Genomic DNA, 20,132 nt, shown 5'->3' with positions numbered 1-20,132 from the left:
TACAACAGAACACCGTGCTAGTCTTTATGTTGCGTTCACTGTACACTTTTACATGCATGTACAAATCGCTTTAAAGGTGCGTCATTTTCAGCAATGTTTATGTTTTAGTTGTTTACAAACACGAAAGTTGTTTACATAATTACACGTTTACTACGCTGACATTTCCCCCACAAGTCCCCGCAGCCGCCGTAACTCACTTCTGTGTTTCAATAAGTTGTTCTATCGTAACACTGTAAACTAACTGTAGAAAGAGCCCCGCGTGCAGCTTTGACGCGAGCAAAATGACAAAGTTTGGTTGAAAGTGACAGAGTAAAATAAAGCATGATCGCCCGTGTGCTTGTGGTGGCCGAAGTGTGCGCATATCTTTAATTTAAAAACGCAAAAAAACGGGAGAAAAACGTTTAAAAAGTGTAAAAGAGCGGAGAAAAAGCAGCGCCTGTAGCGCCGGGCTCAGCCTGCTGCGGCTGCCTGCTCCAGTATTAACTTTCACTGTCTTCCGTCTAATCAAACTCTTACTTTCCGCTGTTCTTAATTCCATATTTTCAATTCCTGATCATTACTTTCCTCTTTTTTTCTACTTGTATCTATCCATCCATCCCTCCCTCCCTCCTCTTTCTCCCTCCCTCCCTCCCTCTCTCTCCCGAGCTCTCTCCTTTGCTGAATCTTATTGATCCAGAAGGCGGCTAATTAGCCCTTCCCTTCGTGCCTGTGTAATGAAGCACATGCGCACTGAATTAATCACAGCCATTTTTTGCAGGAAACTAATTAGCAGGAATAAAGATCCAAAGAGTTTTTTCTTTTCAATCATCAGATCTCACTTTCACCTCTTCCTCGCTCCCTCTAACACAAGACTCATCGCCTGCTTTGCATCCAAATTATTTTTATATTGCCTTTAACAACTAATAGTACCTACTTCGGTTTTTTACACTCCGCAACAACAATGATCTTTCTTTTGCCACCCTAAGCGCAAACTGACCAAAAGGGGACTGCCTTGATGGGATCTTTAGCTAAATCATCTCAATACTGGATTAAAAAGCGAGGATCACAAAGCGGCAGCGAGAAATTGTAAGTTTCAACTTTGCGTTTGTCTCTTTTCCTCTCTGTTTCCACGATCCTATTCTTTCCGCTGTGCACTTATCTGAATCTCTTTTCCTATCTGTTCGTACTTTACGTGTAGCGGAGCTGGCTATTCTCACATTGTGAGAAAAGACTGGCGATCACAAGTTCATTTCATGCAAGTAGTTTGCTTTTATTCTCGATTTTATTGTATCGTTTACCTGTGTTTACATCAGCGTTCGTCCTCTCCTCCTCATGAATGGAAGATAAGAAATGGGCAAGACAGCGATCCTCTCCAAGCAGTTGACCGTAGAAAAACACGGTTTTCAAACAAATATGTGCATTTCGGTGGGATCGGGAAAAGGTATAGAGGGCTTATGGGTGTCAAGAAACGTGTTTTAAGGCACAGATGCAATAAGAAAGGGGGCTGTGTGGAGCGGACGGAGGGCAGCGGCAGCTCCACGCGAGCGCAGCCCAGAAAAGGAGCTCCAAGTCCAGCCTGTGGGTCCGTGTGCGTCCGGGCGAAGGGGAACGTCTCCCTCGCTTTCTATTTTTGACAGATTTGACCCTCGCCACATCCAGGGGTTCTCAGCACCGTCGTATTCTTATAAAATCCTCTTCTGGATAAACACATTTTTTTGTTCTTCTCCGACACGTCTCTCTCTGAAATGTGCAATCCCTCCGCCCTGTCTTAGTTCCTCTATCGCTACACTTTTCCTCTTTCCCCCACTTTGTCCGGCTTTTTCTTTTTTATTTTATCGTGGCTCTTTGCTCTCTTTGAAGCGATGTTTTTAAGTCGATTCTCGGCTCATTCCCTGACGAAGTCACATGCAAATCGATCGACATGTGTGTGTATGTGTGCGTGCGTGCGCGAGGGGGGTTTGTGTTGGCGAGCGTGTGTGTGTTAGGTGAATGTGGTGGTGTGTTGAGGAGGAAAAACGAAGCCCCGGGTCTCCTGCATGACAAGAGCGGATCAGCAGGACCTTGTACACGGACAGCCTGCGAGTCTGAGCTGCGTTTCACAGAGCAGACATGTGGTTCAGGGGAGACATAGCCAGGCTGGATCTGCTGCCTCCAACTACTTGGCTACCGTATCTGACTTTCAGGAGAACGTTTTCTCCCCGAGAAACGCCGACCGGAATGAAAACAAAACATTGCCCTATTAGTCTGATCTTAAGCAGGCATAATTATTCTTAAAGTTACTGCCGGAAACTTCAAGTATGGTCCAGGCTAAACCTATAGGTCACTGCATGCATTTAGCAGCCGCTTAGCCAGTTAACATTTGGAGAATGTTGTAAAGTTAAACTACAAGATAGCTTATACAAACTCCAAATAGAGGCTGCTCTCTCGGAGGAAAACAAACGAGGCTTTCAAAGAGAGTGTCTTTCTAAGCTGGATGGGCCTTTTGCAAAAATCTAGTTTATCATCCTGCCTATAACAAAAAAAAGATCTGACCGGAAAAATAAGGAGCTGGTATCTTGACTTTTATGCGTAATAGCGAGCCGAAAATCCCCTTAAATATGACCAAAAATAGCGACTACTTTACGCATGAAATGGAGCCATAAACAGTCACAAAAAGCTGCGAGAATTGTGAGTCAGTCTTGGATATTTTACGCGACACAGAGACGGGAAAAGAAAGAGGTTTTTTGCGAGCGAGCAGAGGCAAGGATAGGATGTGTGTACCGTTGGGGGGGAAACAGAAAGAGGGGGTGAGGAGCTGTGTGTGTGTGTGTGTGTGTGTGTGTGTGTGTGTGTGCGTGTGGGTGGAGGGGTAGGTCAGACAGCAAGAAACAGGGGGAACAGGGGTCATGGAGTGAGTGCAGAGATAAAAAAGAAAGAGAGAGGAGAGGAAACCCCCGCGCAAACAGCCAAGGGATGATGGGGAGAGAGTGTGGGTCTGGCTGCCTGGCTGGCTGGGAGAGAGAAAAGGGTTGTGGGAGTTGTTGTTTGGTATGTTTTGGGAGCCACACAAAGCACTTGTGCATGTCAGCATCTGCAGGATTAAGACTTTGGCTTTAGTTTTAGGACGAGGGGGGAAACAAAAATAGACTGGTAACAGGTTCAATAAGACAAAACGTTAAGGCTGTCAGACAGAGGGGGGAAAAAGAAGGGGGCTGAGGGTGCGTGTGGAGGAGGAGGGGGGTGTTGGGTGGCGGGGTCAGATAGCCATGGGCCATAGAGGAGGAATCAGGGGAGGAGGTCAGATAAACAGATCCCTACCTTTCAGACTGGAGAGGAGCAGTCGGAGAGAGATTAGCACAGAGACAGAAACATGTAGTCATATCAAGTGTTTCCTCTTTTTCATATTCTTCTTTATAACGTGTTTAAACAGTATTTCATGTGTGTTTCGACTAAATCGATTACAAACTCAGGTGTTACAGTGCACAGGGCAGGTACAGGCTGCTGTGCCAAAACTGGAGTGATCTCCCTTCCTCCCCTGTCTGACAGTAACACTCCTATCCTCTTCCTCCTCCTCCTCCTCCTCCTCCTCCTCCTCCCTCTCTCTCGGCTTCTGTTACAAAACAAAGACAGCACAAATGTTTACTGTCATCTCACCTGTCTGATTTCCCCGTCTCGTCTCATTGTCATATTTATGTTTAATTATAACAGGTTCTGGCAAAGCTATAGGAATGTCATTGGCTCTGTTTCTATGTCTTCCATTTCAAATGTGTGTTTGTGAGACGCTGGTGTAGCTAACTATATTATCTCACAGCCTGGCTGTGAGATTGGGATTATTGCGTTTAGGAGAACTGGGGGGGGTGTTAACGTGGCAACAGAGCGATGGCTTTAACACAGATAGTGTAAAAAATCTTGAAAAAAATGTGAACTTGTTGTCAGTTATTTCTTCCCTTTCTTATCAAGGCCTGATTTTATTTTGTTGTAATAGTTTTTTATTAGAGCATTTGAATATTTCTGTGAATAAAAACATGTAGATGCAGGAAGGTTGTTCACCATAACAAGAGGAACATTTGGAAAATAGATCAGTGTATCAGTGTGCAGATTAAATAAAAAAATACTCTCATTCAAATATTGTTTATTCTAATTATTTAAATTAGATTTAGTTTACATTTTATTTTGAAATTCACACGTCTTTGTGGCATCAGACAGCTGTTTTCTAACCTTACATACATGCTTATAAAATAAAATGTGACTGTATTATAAACATGTAATTTGACAGACATTAAAATATGTCTGCACACGATAATGATAAAAATGCTGCTGCTCTGTTTGCTCATTTGTGACAGCAGTGCTTTTACATTGTGATCATTTGAGCTGCAGCACAGGTGCATGCGTGTGTTGTTATTGACACCATGCATATAATATTTTAGTGCTGTTCTGCTGTGTCGGGCGCCTCGTCCCCCCCCCCTGTATTACCATATTCAATGACAGGTATATCCAGACGTCATTTTGCTGTGTGAGTAGCACTTGCAGTGGTGGAGACGAGATAAAGGGAGCAGCAGTCGTCATGGATAGGCTCGTTTCATGGTTTGGGGGGTAACACAGAGGGATGGGAGACAGCGCCTCTGGCTGTCACAACCCCTTCTCCTCCTCTCGCTTTGCCTCTCCCTCTCCTTCACTCTCCATCTCGTTCTCACTGTGTCTCTCTGCATATCACCCTCCTTTAACTCCCACCTTTCCGTGCTCGGGCACCCGCACCGTGGGGGAGCTCACAGCCGTGTCGTAGGGCAGCCTTCTGTGGGTTATCAGCAGGCTGAGGCCATACATGCGATATAACACTAAAAACACACCTTGAGAATCCAAATATAGAAGGGTTTTATGTCCTGTGTGTATAGCATTATTTTTATAGAAATGATTACAATTGTATTTATTTTCTATTTCTTAAAAATCTCATCAGTCTGTTTTAATTTATTCTTTTTTACTTGATACCGTTTGAAGACGCAGAGACGGCGGCGGAGCACTATAAATACAAATACGTCTGTTTCCGTGTGGATTGGTATTCATTGAATTCACAAGAAGAATGTAAAGTGTCTGTGTGAGCCATTAGCTGTATGGACATGTGTAGATGAGGGCAGTCAACACAGATGATGGCTTAGAATCTGATGAGTGGTTTTAAATATGCAAGGTCGTGCAGCGAGGACCAGTTCTTCCAGTTATCCTGCAGCCGAGGCCAGTGTTACATGTCATGCTATCATAAAGGAGCAGAGGGGTGGGGTGGTGGTGGGGGGGATCTCGGCTCAGCACAGGGGGGAGCGAGGAAGTGGGAAGGGAGAGTGGAGGAGATGACTGTCATGCTCAGGTGTGTGTGTGTGTGTGTGTGTGTGTGTGTGTGTGTGTGTGTGTGCGTGTGTTCATACTTGTGGTGTGCATGAATGCTGTACCTGATCCTTAATTCCGGCAGCCTCCGAGTGTCCAAAAAACACTCCTCTTTATCCTCAGAAAGTACCTCTTTTCTCTAAAAAAAAATTCCCCTCTTCTTCTTTTGAGCTTTTCTTCTCCTTCAATGTCATCCTTTTATCTTCTTGAAGTGAAGTTGGCGGGGATTTTTTGTGGTTTGCTCTCTCACAATATGTTATCGTGTTAACAATCTTGGTTAAATCATTGTGGTAGGCTAGATTTATGACGGGGAAGATGCGCATGTGTCTCTGCGTGTGTGTGTGCAGAGCTGAGCTCTGATTTGTGTGCGTGTTGCACTGTGAAAAAATCTCATTTCTTTTGGATTTTTACATCATTATTTTTATTCATTTTGAGCTGTTTCCAAAAATATAAGTCAGCGTTCAAATTGAGACAAATCACAGCTGACCTGTGTTGTCATAACACGACACTGCTCTGATTGTTTAGCACACATTATAGAGGTATAGGGAAAGAGAATTATAATCATATTTCCTATTCAATAATATGTTTAAAAGTAAAGTGTTTTTTTTCTACTCTTCAGTGAATGAAATTTACAGGCTGTCATAGAACAGAGCACAATAATATTAGATGCAAAATTTTATTCCATTTCTGACAATAAATGAATGCTGGTGTAGTGATGGAAAAGGAGTTATGATGTGTGTGTGTGTGTGGATTTACGTCCTTGACTAGAATCTCAATATTGCCTCTGTAACAAATGTACAATCTCAGTTTGTAGCAAACAGTGCTGTTTGTTAGACAGCAGTGTTGTAACAGGGATAAAGACTGCTGTGTGTCTATGCTGAGCAGAGAACCTGTGTGATGCACGCCTGTCCATGGCAATATCGTAAGAGCAGTGTGTGGGTGTGTGTAGCATAGCGGCTACGTCTGACTGTGTTTAGATCCTATTTGGGGCAGCGGCAGCAGCTAGCTCTACTGTTCAGGGATGGGAGAAACAGCCGTTTGGTGTGTGTGTGTGTGTGTGTAAAGGCTACATATGCCTACTCGCGGGCGATGCAGGGATGACAGGGAGCACTACGAGGGGCTGCAAAATTCAACCGAGCTGCACCCTAGTCTCCCCCCCCCTTCATAAACCCACCCCTCTCTTGGACCCTGGAGGCCAGCATTCCACCCTCCGCACTGGCGCTTATCATCACAAAGGACAGAATGCATAAAACATGGAGGACGCTTAGACAGAGGCGGCCCAGGTCGCCTTTCTCTCTGCACGCTGAGCCCTGGAACAATACATGGGCCCCTCTGGCCTGTGACTCTGACGACACACACGCCGTCTTTTTATCCTCCCCTATTTCTTTGTCATCCTCTTCCTCTTCCTCTATGTTACTGTGCTCCGTGGACTGATAACTGCCCTCGCATTGTTTATCAGTGTCTGTGAAATCTGCATTGTGTAACTCAAATGTAAGAGTGTGTGTGTGTGTGTGTGTGAGAGAGAGTGTAAAATATTGACAGTGCAATAGCTGCATGGATTCATACCCCACATTATAAACTGTAGTGCAATTTTTTTTATTATAAAACACAATATAATTTAAATTAAAAAACATTGTGCATTCACAATTGACACAACATATGAATGTAAACAACAAAATATTAATAAAAAGAAGAAATTAAATTCTGTATTAAAAGAGATGTTCGAGTGCAGTCAGGTGATTTGTGTTTCAGACCCTCAACGTGTCATTTTTCCTCATCACTAATTTACAGCCAGGTCACCCGATGATGCAACATCGCAGCTTCTATTAATAACATATAGTGTGTTCATAAAATCAAGCTATCAGCTTCATAGCTATCGGTCAGTGAGCCGGGGCGCTTTAAAAGACCTGATAAGGTTTTATATTAAAGAGAAATAAACATTATATTAGTTTGTACTTCATAACTGATTGTGTCTATGACACTCATTCTCTTCTGCTGCACCCAGGACATGCTTAGTATTTAGAATAAGGCAGACAGACAGATGGTGTTTTAAAATATATTCTTTTTAAGCATTTGTGTTAATTGTTTCTTTAATGATATTTAATATTTTGGTGAGAGCTCAGTTTAGGTTTTAGATGTAGGACAACCTCATTTTATGTCCTTTCTGTGTGCACTGCCTCGTCTCCAGATTGTGACAAACAGTCTTTACGTGCAATGAGAGGCTCTGTATGTTGCTCTGAAAGCTGGAGCTGTAGGAATGCACTGCTAGGATGTGCTGGACCCCGGCAGGTCTCTGCCACTTCCTCTCTGTGTACCTCGCAGCTTATCCTCCTCAGGATTAGAGAGAGAAGAAAAGAAAAGAGGGATGGCAGGAGCACCCTTTCCCTCCGACGCCCTCTTCTCCATTTTTTTTTTTTTTTTTTCAGTTCACACACGCACAAAAAAAATCCCAACAAAAAGTGTAATTCACTTGCAAATGTGCAGTAGCCCGTCCATGTTCCCAGCCGAGGAGGGAGAGAGAGAGGAGAGAGGGAGGGGCAGAGATGGAAAGACACAGAGAGGAGGCTGCAGTGTGTTTCAGTGGGAGACAGGGCTGAGGTGAAGCTAGCGACTGCTTCCTCCTGGTCAGGGAAGGCAGCCGACTCCATCGGCCCATTGATAGATCCTTATGTGGCTTGTGTGCATGTATCGTTTTCACTGTGTGACTCACCAGATGTGTGCGTGTGAGCTGTTGTCATACAGTAGGAATATAGATTGCGACTGGCTGTTTGTCATTCCCCGAGCTTCTCGTGAGGTGGCCTGGCGTTCGCTCAGCGCCCCGGGCGACTGATCTGCCAGTACTGAAGGGGTTAAGAAGCAGGGATAGCCCCCTTTTGTCTCTGCGGCCCTCTTTGCCATTGTTGTGGTGGAATTGAGCTCGGTGCACCTCACTTGACCACAGCAAAGCAATAAAATGGCCTCTAAGTGCTGAAGCCTCCGTAGTCCTCTGATGTCAGCTCTCCTCCAGCGTCTGCCAAGATAGTTTCCTTTTTTCTGCTAACACATGAGCACTTCTCTGAGTGCAATGTACAGTATGTGTACACAAACACTGTGCATTGTTGTTCTCTTATAGTAAGCCTTTTTTTATCCACCATGCTTGGATAGCCTTTTTGTTTCATTAGCTCACATGCAGTATCTTTTTTATTCCCTTTTTTTTTTTGCTTGAATGTGAATTCAAATCAGAAAGTAAACTCTTGAAGTGGATTAAAATGTATTTTGACATGTGTTAATGCTTTTCAAACACAATCAGAATATATAATATTAAAATATAAAGTGTGAAGGACCTATTAGCACCTGCAGTGTTAGAGGTGCCTGAGTGCTAACTCTTCCTGAAAAGCACAGAGATGCACGTGTTTTATGCTTTTAATCATCTGTGAATCTCAGTGTTTATTAGAGCTTTACATTCAGCAGAATTATAATGATGGTATGTTTTTTTTATATTTTCCAAATGTGTGTGTCTGCCTCTTTCAAAGCCAGTAAATATGTAGTCCAACACCCCCTGATTGTCATTATCAAATCAAACGTAGGAGTCCCGCTGTCAGCTGCTGAATGAAAGATAAAGACGTAAATGTATCAGCTCCGTAGCTCTGCGCTGTTTTATTATTTTACCTCTTTCAGTTGTAGCAATAATGGTACAAATACTGTGCATGATAATTGTATTTTTCAGTTTGAGCATGTATTATTATAATGCATAGTGTTGGTGGTATTGTGTTTGATTGCACAGATGATTGTTTATAGCACACTCCCACCTCTGCAGACATTGTAATTAAAAAGAAGATATACTGCATGTGCGTCTGTCGCCATCCCATCTCATCTCGTCAAATAAGCATCTAGCTGTTGCAGTGAGCATGTCAGAGGATTTATGAAAGATTTCTGATTGGCTGAATTATAATTGGCACGGTCCCGAGTATAAACCATTTATGCCAGGTGTCATACAGACCGCATTAAATGTTCCGCCAAACTGCAATTAAAGCAACATTTCCTCAAAGCCACAATATTGCACCTCTACATTATTCTGAAGGGTGTCTCTGCCTGGTGTGCCTTTGCCTCACCCTTCCTCTCTCCCTTCCTCCTCCTCCTGCTCCCCAAACACGTGTGCTTTCCTCCTCTTTGGGGCTCACTGTACCTAAAACAAATGCTCTTTCTCATTTTCCCTGTGTTAAATGAACAAACATAAGGACCCCGGTGCCTCATAATAAATTGATTAGAGAGGAGCAGACTCCCACACAGCAACACCGAAAACCAGAGATGTGCAGTGTGTGTGTGTGTGTGTGTGTGATTATTAGGAGGAGGAGGAGACACACTCTCTTTCTCCCTAACACACATGCAACTAAAAATGTATATTTATCCAGGTTAATGGCAGTTCTGGTTTGATGGTCCTCGTGCTCCCACCTCTCCGGCAGGCTATGCTCTAAGCGCTGTTTGGCTGATGTCTCATGACAGCGGCGGTGTCGTGGCGTTTACATATTCGACGGGGAGCCCTCTGCGACTGTTTGGTTTTCATTCTGACGTTCAGTGCCACCGAGGAGGAGATTTGGTCTAGGCTGGAGGGGGGGTGGGGCAGGTCCCGTGGGGCTGACACAGGGCTAGACGGCCGTGACAGACTGGTGACCTCGGCTTTGTGACGTCACACGCCTCGTCTGGTCACCATGGCATTCATTTTCCCCACTGTTTAATGAATGAATATAGGGGGTCCGGGCTGGTTCACGCAGCTATTGGCGATGCTCTGGTTGAATCTGACGCCCTAATACAAACAGAAATAAGCATTATGGCCATTTAAAATAACCGATAACCTCCTGTTTGTCTGACACGCTTCAGTTTAGGTTTATTAAAGGTGACATTTGCTTCTCTTTTTCTAGCAGGGCGTAACATTTCACTTTTCTATTTTACCCAGGTGGTAACAAATAGAAAGCGAGCATTGTTGTGTGAAACAGTAAAACAAAACACACCCTGACCACATATAGGAAGTGAGCCTGAGGTAAGAGCAGGCCTCAAAACGGATACTGACTGTTAGAGCAGTTTTTCTCCTCCTGACATGCCGGCTCTTTCACAAAAATACTCTGCTTTTTCTCTCCTCTGCTATCCTTTACTCTCCCTCAGAGCAATGTTTAAGCACCTTCTCCCCGGAGCAGTTCAAAATCATGCACATTTAATAGAAAGAAAAATAATTGCCTCATAGATTATACGTGTAAACTGGGCAGCATCTTTTAAGTATCCAGTGTTGCCCCCTGCAACCCAGACAGGCTGCATATATCTGTATGAGCAGGATGGCTGTAAACTCGGCTCCTCTTATTGCCTTGCTTTTTGTTGGAGCCAGGTGTTTCCTCATGTTGGATCATGCCCTGGTGGGAAACAACAGGCCACATGGCAGGTGAGAACTAAGTTATTAATGCAAACAGCTTTTTTTTTTCACTCTGGTCTTTCCGTATGGTGAGAAAAGCTGCTGCTCGCACAGTAAAACTGATAAAACTGCACTCTGGATTAAAACAGGAAGTAGCCCTTGTATGGCACAGGAGCTCTGTGGATACGCTGCTGTCCCTCCTAGCTCACCAGGAGCAGGACAAGTGTGTAGATGACACAGGCTTTGTTTACACTGGAGAGAATATGGGTGTAGCAGGAGGGAGAGAAAGAGCAGGGCGATGGTCAGGGCAGGGAGGGGAGGCGAGGGGGGCACAGACACCAGACTCATCACTTCCTTCCTTTCTATAGTTTCTTTTTTTTTCATAAATCGCCATTGTCAAAACAACAGCAGACAGAAGAGGAAGTGTGAAATGTGGCACAGGTCCCATGAAGAACATTTTGTTCAGCATTAATTCAAGAAGTGTTAGCATACATGTTATTGAATGTTGTACAACCTCGTGTAACGCACTTTACCTCCAACTGCAACTCCAACTAACGTTTGTCTTTTTCTCTGCAAGATGTTCTGCATGTTTTGACCCCGATTGAGGCAGAACACTTATTTCTCACACTCTTTGGACCCCTGGCTTCCTCAGGATCTCTGTGTATGTCATGTGCATGGCTGTGTGGTTGTACATAGCAGTATCTGTACGAGTTCTTTCCTGTCTTCCACGTAGAATCTCTCTAAAACTGACACCTGCAGCCTTTCTCTTTCTGAACGTCTGTCCTGTGGTCAGGGGCACAGTGTACTTTCAGATGGCTGTGCTAGGGCTTCAACAGGAAGCCTGGCTGCGCTCTTTCACAATCTCTCTAGAAACGAGAACCAAGTACCCGCACTTTGGTTTGCCGTCCGCTTTTTTTTAATAATGGATGCCAGCTTGCCTGTATAGTGGGTACAAGTGCAAGGCGAAGGGGAGGGAGGGGGGTACCCCGGCATAAGTGGACCCCTGAGACCTCCTGGAGGGGTAGAGGTGTGGCGAACGTCTGTTTTGGGCATGGCTTGTGTCAGCGTGTTTAGTGTTTGCCTCCGAGGGCATTTATATGCAAATGCTAAACAACCTATTGGGGTGGCTAATTACAGCAGGGCCTTTGTGTGTGCCAGGCAGTGAGAAGCAGGGAGTTTCTAGCACGCCAGGCCCCGGACTTCCCCTGCTTGTTTACTCATTGTCTTTCCTTATTACCCCCTCATTGACACTCCCCTTTTGTGTGGCTGTGCTGTTTGCCTGCATGCTGGCTCCTCCCCTTGTGGTGCTGGAGTTAATGTAGTAGATTAAAGAGGCAGCACACTGGCCCTGTTTACTTCCTCTTTCATCTGGTGGCCCGGCTCTGCTTCACTCTGCAGCCATCTCTCCTGCAGCTAACGTGAAGCTAGCCTCCCATTCAAGAAGGATTCAGCCTCGTAGTACTCTCTCTCTCTCTCTCTCTCTCTCTCTCTACTACAACTAATGCTCAGCTAATTACTTTGGGTGATAAAAATGCATTTAGGTCAGGTTCTAATGCAATGCAAATTTATGAGCAGGCAGAAGCAAATATTAACTTGTAGAGTCAGTGATAGTCATTGGCTGGGGACAAAGGTACACCTCCCTTAACTGTCAAATATGAAGCCTTTTTATGTGTGTGCAGTGTTTTTTTTCCTTTGTTGTCTTAGTACAATGACAGCAGGATGCAAAGAGACAGTGTGTCAACTGTAAAGGCTCCTACTACACACCTGTATGAAGTTACGCCTGCTTTTAGATCACCTCGTTTTACACTAAATAATAGTGCAGTAAGGCCCTATATATTATTGTATACAAGAATGTAACAGTTTCTGTTCCTCTTCCACTTCCTGAAACTATAGTTTGTGTTTGTAGTAACAAAACCACAACCCATTCCCCGTGCTAAAGGTGTGTACATGGTGCTTCTTGATTAAAGAGGAATATTTCAAGCGAGAAAACGCTTTAAAAGGAGTAAAAAATGTATATGTGAGCCTGCAATATAGAAGTGCTTGGCTATTTTGACCTCGTGGCATTATCTGGTCATGTGACCGAGCAGTTTGGACAGAGACACGCTGGATCTCACCTGTTTTAAAGGTCCCCATGGAGAGCCTGATCACCTGGATTGCCTCTGCAGGTGATTTGGTCTAATTCTGCTTCTATTACATGTTGTTTATTATGGAGGGAAAGTGCATTTGTAGGTGTATGTGTCTGTATCAGTATGTCTTACTATAAGTTCCCCCTCTATATTCTCTGAATCTCTGCTGAATACACAGCCATTAGAAACTGGCCCTGCAGCATTCCTGTGAAATTATTTGACTTGTGCTAAAACAAAGAGAGAGGAAGCGAGCAAAGCCCGGGTTTAGCGTCGCTTCTCACTTCATTTCACCACTTCAGTTTCTCCGTTTGTTGCCACCACTTGTGCCCCTTACTACGCCAATTACACCCCCACTTTCATGTGTTCTCCCTCTGACACACACTCATACATACATACAAACGCAGGAGGGGGACTTGGCTGGCGAAGGAAGCCAGGCTGGATCAAAGGCGGGTGTGTGTGTGTGTGTGAGGGAGCCAGGGTACCTCATAGAAAACAGCTGCCCCTCGCTGTCTCTGCCTCTCACCCCGGCCTGACAGCAGCTAGAAATATGAGGCCTCTCCAGACCTCTGTCCTGGGAAAGAAGGACAGGACGGCACACATACTCTCAGAAAAGCTTTTGTCTCTGCTCTCTCTCTCGCTCTCCCTCGCTCACCCACACATACAAAGAAGAAAGAAAGCCGTTTGTCTATGCTCATTCACTCATTCAGCCACAAATAGAAATCTTCGTTTCTCATATACACTCCCTCTGCCAGCCTCACAAAACCATTAAATTATCACATGCTTGATTTCTCTTTATTGTCTGTTTGTTAAACTCTTTCATTAGCTGTTTTAGTCAGTTTGGCGCAATTTGTCTGTCAATCTTACTCAGCGTTTGCTATTCTCTCCCCTTCTCTCCTTCCTTCAACATTGTGCCTGCTCTTTCTGCGAGCCAGGCCTTCCTCAGCACCGTCTGCCCGGGCCTTTCTTCTCCCGTACTGTTGTCTCCACCTTTCCTCGCCACATGTCTGGGATTTCTCTCCCTCCGCTCTGCCTCTGTGGCGTGTTCAAGCTCTGACAGAGTTGAGAAAGGCATTCAGCTCCCTAATCCGGGCTCCCTCTATCAGGAATGCTAATACGTGTGATTGTGTGACCCGCCGAAGCCCGGCAACATCTGCAGGAGCCTATGGCGAGCCCCCACACCCTCCCACACACCCCCTGCACCCCCCCTTGCCTTTGAGCGTTCACTCGCTGCCATTATTTCATTGTTTCACTTCACGCCTGTGACCGGGCAGCGCAGTTAACCCTCTGCTGCTCAGGCCAGGCGAGCTGCCGGCCTGCACACAGGGGCCAGAGGGGTACGGAGGAGGGGGTGTGTGAGTTTGGGACAGCCCTTTCCCAGGACAGGCCTCCCTGAATGCCCATCTGGACCCCTACAGCTCTACCCCTCTCTCTGTTTACTTTCGCATTCCACTACTACTCAATGTGCATTTGTGTGAGTGCATAAGTGTGGTGACTTGTGAGTTAAGGATTTATTGCAGTTATTATAATCTGTGTCGTCTACATGAGCAGTTTATGCTTTCTCAGGGACACCAGGAAAAGGAAACACACTTCTGATAGGATGACATCTGAAGGGATTGTGGTGTTAGCCAATGAAAACTTGTTATTAAATTCTCACCCACCCCTTTGCCAGGTATTGGAGTTGAGAGATATTATTGTTGGGATAGTGTCTGTTTTCAGGAAGATGAATTATAGTTAAAGCACAACTGTCAAAGTGAATCTGTGTCAGGCTGCAGCGCAGCTGATTGAATTACACTCTCCTCGGGCCTGGCTCTGCTCCTGCATATGCATTCAGGCTGCTATAGACAAGCAAAGGAGTTGATTGGATTTCTATGTCCTTCTTTCACATCTTAACATTAAGCTATTAAAGCTTTAGGACTGTTAGACCTGTCTGAATCCAGCCCATGTGAGCTGGCTTTACTGCAAGTATAAGTGTGTATATCCCACAAACATTGTAGTTTCAGGCCATCATAAGGAGCTCTAAGATGAGAGGACAGTTCAAGCAAAACATATGTTTTACTTATCAAGCATATATCCAAGCAGTACCTGTACATTTTGCACACATGCACTGTGTATAAGGTCTCTATTCAAGAGTATAAATAGTAGTTTGTTGACGCACGTGATGAAGTGGTAAAAGAAGCAGCGTAAATAAGCCCACAGCCACAGAAGTAGTTAATCAATTCAAACATGTGCAGCAGTCCACACAAATTATTGTCTATCAGCTAATTTATTTTTCCAATGTGTTACAGAATTTCAACACAACTAGTCAAGAGAAATGAGCAGCAACACAAACAGAGAGTCAGCTCTGTCACTGGCTGCAATGTCTGTGGTCACCACTGGGGATCCACATTCAGTGTCCATGTGTCACTGACCCCCTGGGCCTGGGAAATACACACACACACACACACACACACACACACACTCCTCACAGATATATTCCGTTAATGTTGGAACAATATTTTGGTCCTAAACACGATTAATCATTACATTTTTTGCAAAGCAGGGACAGTGTAACCATGGGGACATAAAGTGATCCATGCTGCTTTGCATATCAACAGAAAAGTTTGCAATTGCAGTACAACTCTGGGTGGTGACCAGAGCTGCTTTAAAGAGACGCCCTTTGTCTCTCCCTCTGACCTCTGGTGTTCAGCTCAACAGGCTGTGTGTAGAGTGCAGTACAGATTGAGTGGCACGATAATAATATTAATACACATGTATTAAGTAGTTATTTGAGACTTCTTAACATTCTCTTACTGCTCCAACTGGCTTTTTATATAGTTTTTTTTTCTGTACAAGATATAAGAGGAAGGTTAAGCTCATTCAACAGTGAGTGTAACATTTACTGACAGAATAAAGAATCAGTTCGTCTTAACCGAGCACATGAATTTGTAATAAAAAAATAGAACGCCTTTAAAAATCTGGAAATAGTCATAGCACCTGATAATATCCATTACATGTGTTTTGGAAGTTCATATGAACAAGTTCATGAGCTTTATTTTGAAACGTGTTGTGCCACCGTGTAAAATTACCAGTTACGATCTCAAGACACCATAAAATGAGCAGAAAGTGATACCAGGCTTGAAATAGCCTAGAACAGCATTCAGGCAAAGTTCAGCACCACAAATAAACTAGCTTTTAACACCTAAAGTTCAACAATTGAGTAAAATGAGTGTTCAGATTGCATCCTTTTTGTTTTCTAAGTTATATTATAGCTCTGATGAGCAGATCAAACTGAATGTTAAACTTAGTTTCACAGTCTCTCTAAAGGGAAAGTCGCGATCAGACCATGTGTGTTTCAGTTTAATGTTCTGCTGCGTTGTGTGTGATAAATGTTTGCTTTTCTCTGCAAAAACCATTTAACTTCATATGAGCCATTGGGGAATATATGTGGGCCCAGCTTTCCCGTTCCCATGACGGCTCATTGAGACCAGGGGTGGAAGGATGTCCTCCATTTTTAAGCTTCATGCCATAACAGGCCGACCTGCACTTCTTTTCCATCTCTAACACCGCTACTCTGGAGTGATCATCTCCTCTGTTACGCACACTCTGACATAGTTTCAATCTGTACATTCTACATACATTTAGTCAATATAAGATAGAAATGTTTGATTGAAAGAGCGGCAGATTACAGCCCCTCAGTTCCTTTGTTTACAGATATGTTTCACAGTGTAAAAGGAATGGGCTCTACAGAGCCAAATTGGATCTGGGTATGTAAATACTGCTCTGATGTTTAATGAGAAGCAAAGTTAGCTAATTATAGCAGCTCTGAGAAACATGAGGAGGACAGTGGGAAATGTTTCCATCACTCCCTAGCTCTATAGATTACTGCCTAATTGCCTCAATCGAATCAGGCGGAGACATTAGCCAGAGAGGCAGCGAGTGAGAGGGAGAAACATGGGGCTGGGGCTGATTACACATATCCGTCGGTGGCTCTTCAGATAATCCGGCGGATGACCAGCAACTCGGGCTCTTTGACATAACATGAGCCTGTCTGTCTTCCTCCCCGTCTGCATGTCCCCCCCCCCCCCCCCCCCCCCCCCGTTCATTTACGCAGGTGAGGATAGCAGGGTGCTGTACTCTGTGCTGCCACGCCAGCCAGCTGCAGAGGTGATTCATGCTCCTATGCGGAAGTTTTTCAGCTATAATTACATGTAATTCTGACACATGTTTATGCCTGATTTTACCAGACTGCCTCTCCACTAATGACAAAGTAGTGCAAAACATCCTCCCAAACATTTGTTACGACAATATTTTCCTGCCTTATTATAGTATGTAGTGAGTTTAAGTAGTAGGTGAAAAACATGCAGGGCTAGTTTGACTGTAGAGACAGCAGCTAATGCCCTGATGCTGTCTTTCCTCTTGTTTATTTATGTCTCACTGGAAATATTAAGAATAGCGGAAACTGACCTGTTTATGTTTTTCCCTTTAATTCCTCTAATTCCTGTTAATGGTGCTACAGAAATTCAGTGACATCAGCCCATGGCGGCTAAACGTGTGCCCTGCTTATGTTCTGTAGGCAGTGTGAGAGGGAAGAAGAAGAAGCTCCATTGGATCTGTTTCGTCCTCAGAGCGCGCTGATATTGAGGTCAGCTGTCCAAAATGATCTCATGTTAAGGAATTGGCGAGTCAGCAGGGTCAGAGCAGAACCGCCATGACGACACTTTCTCCACGGTGATAACGCTGCCCTCCTTTCCCTCCCCTTCACTTCCTCGGCCTGGGAAACGCAGCGAGGAGTCTGATCTGTGTCTGTGCCCTTTTTAAACTCTGACTGCCGAACCGGGCTCAGAAATCAGGTGAAGATGCTCTCAGATAATATTAATTAGATCTTTACAGTTCTGGTGATCCAGAGCTGCATGGCTAATCTCCCATCTTCTTTAATCCTAAACAAACATCTGAAATGCTGAAAATAGCCAACAGAAAATAGCTGTTTCCTGGAAGTCATGGTGGTGTAAATGGGTGCAGGATGCCTCACATTGCAAAGGTACTGCATGTTATAGTTCTGTGGCGCTCCCAGCAGAGTCCTCTTTAACTGCTCCGTTGGGAAAGTAGGCACTGTAAACAGATAACGCCGCTCATGCAGAAAGGGCCGGAAGTCTGAGGTCTGACTTGTCCAGAGATTTAGAAGATAGGAAGTCTGGGTGTCGATCTTTGAATCTATCGGTTCTTTTATGAGCTGTTGAGACGAGTTTTGTTGAAGCATGTTGAAAAAATGTGTCTCTCAGGTCGCACGTACCAGCCTCGCCTACTTAAGGCTACTGCTCGTATCTCTTTTCTATCCTAAAATCAGTCACATGCGACCTGGCTCTTCCACTTTCTCACTTTCGCACCACTTTCTCACCCATCCCCTCTGTCTCCCTCCCTCTCCCTCTCTCTCTCACTCACTCTCTCACGCACACACATGTTCCCATAATTTATGGCTGCCGGGTCCTTGATCAACTGATAGCAGGGAATCCTTTGGTAAATAGAGTTTTAGACACATTGCCAATAGACCTGGGCTATTGATTGGAGTGTAAATTAAAAACTTAATCAGGTCTCTGAGATAAGATTTATCTCCACCCCGAGCAAATTACAGCGCTGACTTGGAGACATAAAGGCAGGGCGGTGGGCAGATGAGCACTGCCCCTCTGTGGGTGCCAAGTCCGGCCACCACTTCTGTCCTGTTCCCGTTTCACTTTGCTTCCAGGCTTCCTTCCATCTCCTGGAACAGACCATGAAGACTTTTAGTGTTGACACAAAGGATGAATGCCTTCCTTGTAGTCTTTAGCTAGAACAAGACTTGCCTTAGACTAACACAGTTGAAAGCATCTGGTGGACATATTTATCCAATATGTCTTATTGTTCCATGATGCACTTTTAGTACAGCAGACCCAAGTGGGAAGTAGTTTTATTTCTTTATCGTTTTGTTCTGTTAAGCAGTTTGTCTTGTTCAGTCTTGTCAATACTCCCCCCCTCTCTCTCTCCCCCTCTCTTTCTCTCCCTCTCTTTCTCACTGTGTTTAATCACTTACTTTCATTGCTGCCTCTGATGAAATATGTAAATCATTACACCCCGATTTTATTCCTTCAATAATATTCTCATCTTGTTGGGGTCATTTTCCGCCACAATATATTTATGCACATTCATACGCACATGCGGTGTTGTCTATATTTTATATGTATTAAGACAATCCTTGGGATTGCACATTGATCAGCGTATGGATTTCTGCGGTAATTGCTGAGGGAAATTTTCTCTGTCTCTACTCTTCTTCATTATTAATATTGGGAAATGGGTATACATTCAAAATGTCTCTGAGAATAATTTCACCCTAAAATAACGAGAGCACTTTTTAATTCATGCCGGCTCGTACAGAGCAGCACGGGGCTTTCCTCAGGTTTCACAGATAAGAAGGACGCACTCGCCAAGGATCCTGGGATAGGTACCTCACAGATATCTGTCTGGATCTTTTAGTCGGTAATTAAAACATACATTTTTTTCCCCTTGTGATTAAAGCCGGTATTAGGCTCCTCTCAGGGATTATAGCACTTCCCATTATCTCCTGTTATAGTCCTCATATAGAGAAGCCACAGAAATGACATTGACCCAGAGAGACCGAGACAGACGGCGAGAGAGGAAGATGGAGAGCATGCAGTTGAGGAGGTCATAAGTCCACGAGCTGATAACCGTAAATATACAGAAACAAAATGTGCAACACCCCTGAGGACTATTATATCGTTGGTGCATGCATGGACATCATTTTGGGTTTGTGAAGTGCTGACTGAGTGTTAGAGGTCCCCAAAAGAGCCATGCAACCTAACCCATCCAGTGGCTACATAATGGTGGCCAACCTTTTCCCTTTGTCTAGTTGTGGGGGAGGCTGAGACCATCAGTAATAGGCTTTTTGCCTGATAAGCCCGGAAAATACTCGTTTAGTTAGTGAAAGTGCAGAGGGATCCTGGCCTGATAAACCCGCTGTTTCCGTCTGTAATACCCAACAGCTAAAATCAATAGTTGGGATAATTCTCCCGCTAGTCGTCCAGTCTCCTTTCTCTGCAGCCTTCCTCAACCCGTGTACATGGGGGTGGTGGTTAGCTGGAATCTGCTCATGTGTCTATTAAAGGTTATGTAGTTACACTTATAGATAACTTTTCTTTTTGTGAATATTCCTTACATTGTACTTAAACGCCACGCTGGATATAAGACCGCTGCTGCCAAATATATACACCTTAAACTCGTGATGTTTTCCGACAGCGCTGGAGCAGAGATCACTCGAGGGCAGACTC

At 44.4% G+C, this 20,132-nt stretch overlaps 1 protein-coding gene across 1 annotated transcript in view; it reads left to right on the top strand.

Moving 5' to 3' along the window:
• The first annotated feature begins 786 nt into the window (after positions 1–786).
• The window catches only part of zfhx3b (zinc finger homeobox 3b), a 130,750-nt gene continuing 111,404 nt past the window's right edge, over positions 787–20,132 (top strand). Inside the window, exon 1 of the mRNA XM_069657257.1 lies at positions 787–1,065. The gene's annotated coding sequence lies outside the window, so the exon portion shown is untranslated. The remainder of the gene's footprint in view (positions 1,066–20,132) is intronic.

The sequence above is a fragment of the Semicossyphus pulcher genome, unplaced genomic scaffold, assembly GCF_022749685.1.
Source record: "Semicossyphus pulcher isolate SPU_LCO1_2020_fin unplaced genomic scaffold, fSemPul1.0.p SCAF_1, whole genome shotgun sequence".
NCBI classification, from domain to species: domain Eukaryota; kingdom Metazoa; phylum Chordata; class Actinopteri; order Labriformes; family Labridae; genus Semicossyphus; species Semicossyphus pulcher.
This window is presented reverse-complemented; position numbering and strand designations above follow the sequence as displayed.